At 42.3% G+C, this 6,940-nt stretch overlaps 1 long non-coding RNA gene across 1 annotated transcript in view; it reads left to right on the forward strand.

The window, feature by feature from the left end:
- Positions 1–3,518, forward strand: part of LOC109935124 — a 48,703-nt gene extending 45,185 nt beyond the window's left edge. Inside the window, exon 4 of the long non-coding RNA XR_007264995.1 lies at positions 3,375–3,518. This is a non-coding gene — a long non-coding RNA (uncharacterized LOC109935124). The remainder of the gene's footprint in view (positions 1–3,374) is intronic.
- Positions 3,519–6,940: the final 3,422 nt, after the last annotated feature.

Here is a 6,940-nt window from a genome sequence, read left to right on the forward strand (position 1 = left end):
CTCTAATGCCCTCTGGCCCCACAACCTTCTGCGATATTGGTCCTTTTCTGATTCTCCCCGGTTGAGCATCCCAGCTCTGAAAGGAGCAAGTGTTGTTATCATGGTACTGTCACTGGATCAAAAACACAGTGTTCCAGACTAATGTTCTGCAGACAGGACTTTGAGTCCCACCAGTGGGGAAACTCAAATTCAATAATAATGTGGAATAAAAAGTTGGCTTCATGGTGATCATATAACCATTGTGAATTGTCATAAAAATCCCAACAGCTTTACTAATGTCCGTGAGGGAAGGGAATGTGCCATTCCTATCTAGTCTGGCTGGTTTATGTGTGTGACTCCAGATCTGCAGCAATGTGCTTGATTCTTACCTGCTCTCTGGGCAATAAATGCTGGCCTAGCCAGTGATGCCCACATCCCATGAATTATTAAAAAACATTGCTCTGATATTGGTCCCCATCCCTCCATCTACGATGATTGTAAGCACTTCAATTTCCTTTGTACCTCTCATCCTATCTTTCCTCTGTTAGGGCCCTCCTTGAAACTTGGCTCTCTGACCAAATCTTTGGCCACCTCCCCTAATTATCTCCTCATGTTGCTTGGTGTCATGTTTGTTTTTATAATGTTCCTGTGAACCATCTTACTACATTCAGGGGGCTATTAAAATACAAGTTTGTTATTGCTGTTTACAGGAGAGTGATACTGATATTAAACCCACAAAGAGAGTAGGAAACATTTAACAGGATAATGCCATCTTTGTGGTGCGAAGGTGAGGAGAATCTTACCATGTTTGTTGCAGTTTGAGTCATGTTGCCATGGCTATGTTACACATGGAATGGTCAGAAGTGATCCATGAAATTTTACTTCAGGTTTCCTGCTCCACCTGAAGTAATATTTCATCACTTCTAGGCAACCTACTTTTGCTCTTATGGTGGATTTTAACAGTCCCCTGTCTGAGTTTCTGCAGAGAGGAGGAGCCTGTTTAATTACCTGGCTGGCCCTCCAATCAACTTCTCACCTGCAGAAGGCGAGGGTGGCCAATGGCTGTCAATTAGCTTCATGGCAGTTGAAGCCCTCAAGTGTCCAGTCATCATGCAGCCACAATTTTGAACCCACTGAGAAGTGGGTAGTGCAGAAAGCCTTCTCGGGCATCGGGCAGGAAAATGGGAGAGATGCCTTCTTTCATTCGCCCCTTTTCTCCCCACACCACATGGTGTGCCCATCCACTACCTCCCTTCTCCACCATCCCACCTACCCCTACCAATCCTATCCCTAAGGTCTGCCCTTCTGCTTTCCTCTCCCCCTCTCTTATCTTTCATTGAAGACCTCTCTGCCCACTAGTCTTCCCATCTCTCCTCCCAATCCCTCTGGTCTCACATTCTCCTCTTGTTACCACCAAAAGACCCCTATTAGTTTCCAGCAATCTGGCTCAGGGCTAATATTTTGGAGACCACTTGTAATCCCAGAAGTGACCACCACCTCCGGTGGCAGTTTTGCTGTGGCTGTGGAGCTATCAACCACTCAGATTGGCCAACAGCTCTCTGAAGAAGGGTTATACCAGTCTTGAAACATTAACTCTGCTTTCTCCCCATGGATGGGGAGGTGATGGCCTGGTGGTATTATTGCTGGACTGTTAATCTGGAGACCCAGGTAACATTCTGGGGATGCTAGTTCGAATCCCGCCACAGCAGATGGTGGAATTTGAATCCAATAAAGCATCTGGAATTAAGAATCTAATGATGATTGTGAGTCGATTGTCGAGAAAATCCCATCTGGTTCACTAATGTCCTTTAGGGAAGGAAACTGCATCCTTACCTGGTCTGGCCTACATGTGACTCCAGACCCAGAGCAACGTGGTTGACTCTGAACTGCCCTCTGGGCAATTAGTGATGGTCAATAAATGCTGCCCAGCCAGCGACACCCTTATCCCATGAATGAATAAAGGGGAAAAACGGGGATGCTGCTGGACCAGCTGAGTTTCTTCAGTAATTTCTGTTTTTATTTCAGATCTTCAGCATCTGCAGTTCTTTGTTTTATACTAATGGCTCACCAGCACTTTCTCAAGGGCTACGGAAATGAAAAAAAATGCTGGCCATATTAGTGACACAAAGGTCCTAGAACAATTACAAATTAATTTTCTTCAACATTAATGCCATGTCTTGAGTCTTGAAAGAAGAACTTACTATAGATTCAATCCAAAAACCAATAAAGATGTCAGCAATTCTCTGTTGGATATTAGGGCTCAGATTTTCCAATTAGGATTGGAAACCCCAGGTGGAACCTGACAGGGGCCTGTACGATGTGGACTATGGTGAGAAAAGTGGCAGAATCATGTGAGAAGTCCAGCAAAGCCTTTCTCAACGTCAGAGAACAGCCTGCTGCATCTTTAGATAAGTTTTGCTTGTCCAGGTGAGACTCTTGTTCATTTCATTTTCTAATTTCCCAAGTGAGCAATCAAGATGAGATGATGCGGAAAACAAATCATACCAAGGAAAATTGAGCTGGAAAGCAAGCTGGGTGGAAATTCAGCATTGGTGTACTGTAATCGACTTCACGCTACTAATGCCATCACAAATTTGAGTGAAATAACATCAGTCATGCTGCACTGAAACCAGAAAATTATAGCTGCCAGCAGTTTTGAAGTGTTTTTCAATCAGCAGCATAGAGCCACAATCCACTAATGTACAGATGAACTTAGATTTGCAGCAGGACACTCTTGGTGTGAGGCTCAATCTAGTGCTTCCAGGTGGACAGAAAAGAACCCATGGCACTTTCTTGAAGAAGAACATCTAAGTGCTCCCCTGGTTTCCTGGCAACACCATATCACTCAATCAGCATTATGAACAGATTACCCAATCATGACCATATTGCTGCTTGTGGGAGCTTGCTGTGCAGAAAGTAACTGTCATGTTTCCAGGATTACAGCAGTGATTATACATCAGAAAGGGCTTCTTTGGCTGCAGAGCTTTTTCAGATGTCCTGAAGTTGTGAGTGGTGCTACATCAGTGGAAGTCTTTTTATTAGTCATCAAAAGACTGTATTTAGGCAGATTAGAATGCAAGGCATTTTCAGTTCAACCATGGAGACTGCAGAGCTTTTGCCTGTGGCTGTCTTTTAGCCTTCAATGATGTACTGTCTTAATTAGACGTGTTCAATTTCTTTATCTCACTCAGTCTCATTTGTTGTGCAGTTGTAATTGAAATCTCATTTGTGCCTTATCGAATTTCACAAGGTGCTCAGTGTAGGCAATCAGAGTTACTCATTTGAAATGAATAAAATAAAAACCCACATTAAATGCCTTCAAGATAACTATCTAACCAATACCTTTAACTAGAAGAACTAGGTAATTAATTTTGCACTTTTGTTGGTTTTTACAGATGTTCCAGCAGCAAGACTGAGTTACTGAATACAAACTAACAGAATACATGAACATAGCCAGTAATCTCTGATGATGTCCATTGTGCTGTCTAAACTGACACCAGTTTTACAGATTACTATTGACTGAAAGAGACCTAAAGAGTTTTCACGTATGTACCTTTAATGACTTCACACTATCACGCAACAGTTTCGCAGCCACAGAGACATTGTTGAAATGTAACCAGGGTTATAATGTCAGACAAAACCGTAATCAGTTGGTATACAGGAAGTTCCTGCAGACAGCAATGTGGTGAATGACCAGGTAGTCTATTCTTGGTGGTATTGGTTTTGATGGGTACATATTGCCAAGATGCCAGGAGAATTCCCTTTTTCACAGTGCACTGAGATTGCCAATGTCTACCCAATAGGATAGACAGGGCCTTGGATTATCTAAATTAAAGCTCCTTCAGAAGTGGTGCATTGTTTCATTGCAGCACCTGATGTATCAGCCAAGGTTACATTCTCAGGCCCCCGAAAGGGCTCTGCACTATGGTCACCTGACTCCATTGGCTGGATGCTACCACTGAACTGGACTGATGCAAACTGTACTGCAACACGTATGATATAATTTGAAAAGAAGGACTTGATAATGGCAAGTGTTTAAAATGAAAAGATGTAGGATTGATTCAATACCCATGGAGCGTTGGATTTGTTTGTCGAGTTGTGGAATGTTTCTGGGGCATAGTCTATGGGGCATAGTCAAAACATTAGCGTTGTATCGTTGAAAGCTGACATCATAGGAAATACTTCTAGTACAAATTTGGAACATTTTCCTGCAAATGACAATTGATGCTAGATTAGTTGATACGTTGAAATGAGATTGATAGATTGTTATTGACAGGGGACTGAAGAATATGGGACAGGAGCTGGTTAATGGCTTAGTTTGCAGATCATGTTGAATGAGAGAAAAGGCTCAAAAGCTTGAATGCCCTCCTCCTGTTTCCGTTTTCCTGTAACAAGAAACAGCTGAGAGAGTTTTTTTTCCATTATCTGTTGTGGCATTTGTGATTCAGACTGAGCATCTGTTTGATTAAAAAATTGGATTTCCTGTTGTTTATGCACTCTTGGCTGAGCAAGGTTAAAAGCGGATGATTTTATTCATTAGATCAGTGTCAAATTAGCTCACTACTATGTAGTGTTAAATATTCAGTGACCCTAGTGCAACATTGATTCCATCTAGGTTTTGTCTGATTGATAATTTGTGAGCTTCAGACTGTTTAAACAGTTAGAAATTGGTGCATATTTAATGTGCTCCAGTTATTGCATTTAGACTTGTGTCTTTAACTTTGAGTGCAAAATGCTGATTTATTACATTCCCGCACTTGCTCCAATTTTTAGACATATTACTCATTGTAATGTTGGTCTACCAAGCAATATTACTCCATGGTGAACAGTGTTGAGGCTATTTACTCAAATTGTAACCTGAGACTAAACAGTGACCTGACTAGCAAGAACAAATTCTCAACAATAGGGAGCACAGAAAGAACAAACAAATAGATCAGCATTTGTACCTGTGGCACCTGAACTAACTCCCCAGAGGCCAGTATCCCATCACCAAGTCACCCTTTAGTTGCACATACGTAGTACTTAACGCTGGTCCAGCTCCCTCAGAGCCAGATCTCAGAGTGAACAGAACCTCTGACACTGCTGTTTGTATCTGTCAGCCAGGGCTCCCTGATTAGACCAGGGTAATAGCCCTAATCAGGGGACTCATATTCCATTAGGTCTACCTGGCTGACCTCATTGCAATCACTCCAGCATCAGAATTACAAATGTACATCAGGAATTAACGTGCTGGAGCTCAAACACAAGAATCAGAGCATGTTAATGACAGCTGCAGAATTTGTTCATGCCTCTACCCAGTGATACTTTCTGACAATGAATATTTTTCAAGGTCTTTTAATTTCTATTAGGCTACAGTCTCTCTAAATTAGTACCAATTTCTTGAGCTCACCAGTCTGCAGCAATATGGGAACCGGAGTAGGCCATTCAGCCCCTCGAGCCTGTTCCACCATTCAATGAGATCATGGCTGACCTGTGGCCTTACTGCATAAATCTGCCTTCAGGCCATATCCCTTAATACCTTTGCTTAACAAAAGAATTATCCATCTTAGTTTTAAAATTAACAGCTGTCATTTGTGGAAGAGAGTTCCAAACCTCTACCACCCTTGTATGTAAAAGAGCTTCCGAACATCTCTCCTGAATAGTCTGGCCCTAATTCACATATTATGCCCCTCAATCTAAAGTCCCTAATAAATGGAAATAGTTCACCTTTATCTACCGTGTATTTTCATGTTAACATCTTGAAGGCTTTGATCTTCAGTCCTCATAATCTAATTAAGCCTCAATTTCCCAACATTATAACAAGAGTATCCATTAGCACCATGAACGTGGTAAAATGTCTGAAGACACTTTTGGAGAATTAAGGAAAGTTTGACACCAAGCCACACAAGGAGATGTTAAGGCAAGTAACTGCCGGCTTGGTCAAAGAGTGAGGCTTGAATGCGCATTTTAGAGAGGGAGCAGCAACTATATCAACTAAAGTTGATTGCTCATTGTAAATGCTTGGCTAAGCCCCAAGAGTGGAAATGCACTTAGATGTCATCAAGCAATGTTTACATAGCTGCAGAGAAGTGGGAAAACTTTGCTTGATTGATATCTCCAATACCTTGTAATACCCTACTTTGTTTGAAGATTTTTACACTGCTTATCTGTTTATTTATACATGATTAAGAAGTCTGTGTGGACAAAGGCTTTGATGTTGATACTATGAAGGGGCGTGACTGTTTGACAGTTTTATGGGTAGACAAAAGGGTGCTGTATTTCACTCATAATATTAAACGGCGATTTATTATTGGTTGATGACCACGGTTCTTCCATGGTTTACTAATGCTCTGAGCTGCTGTGATCCATGTCTACTTATCGAAGGAGCCTCATTCCACTGAAGTTGCTGGAAGGATGGGTCTGTTTAACTAACTGAACGAACCGCTGGCAATGAAGTTGCTAAGGGCAGAGTGGTGACTACCCACACCAGTCAAAATTGCTGGCAGTGGAGCCCAACAAAGGGCTCTTGACTCAGTTTGACTTGGTGACAATCTGGGGCAATGTCTCATATCGTTATCACATTGGAGGAGAACAATATATGCTGGAAGTGTTTGGTGTCAGCTAAGGCCCAGATGCTTGCTATCTCCCTTCTGAGTAAGAGATTGTGTACTCAAAGTCTCCACTCAGGGAGTTGAGCCCGATCACATCAGTTGACATTCCAGTGCGTTACTGGGGGGAAGGGGTGTGGGGGTGCGGAGGAGTGCTGCACTGTCCCAGCTACCATGTTTCAGAGGAGACGTGAAGCCAAGAGCACGGCTATTCTTTGAAGCAGATGTGAAGGAACCCGATACATTATTTTGAAGAAGAGCAGGAGCATTCTCCCGGGTGAATATCCTTCTGTCAACATCACAAAAACAAAATACCTACTGTTTAGCACATTATCGTTTGTGGGAACTTACTGCATTTAGCTGCTGCTTTTTCT

The sequence above is a fragment of the Rhincodon typus genome, chromosome 27, assembly GCF_021869965.1.
Source record: "Rhincodon typus isolate 14 chromosome 27, sRhiTyp1.1, whole genome shotgun sequence".
Classification (NCBI taxonomy): domain Eukaryota; kingdom Metazoa; phylum Chordata; class Chondrichthyes; order Orectolobiformes; family Rhincodontidae; genus Rhincodon; species Rhincodon typus.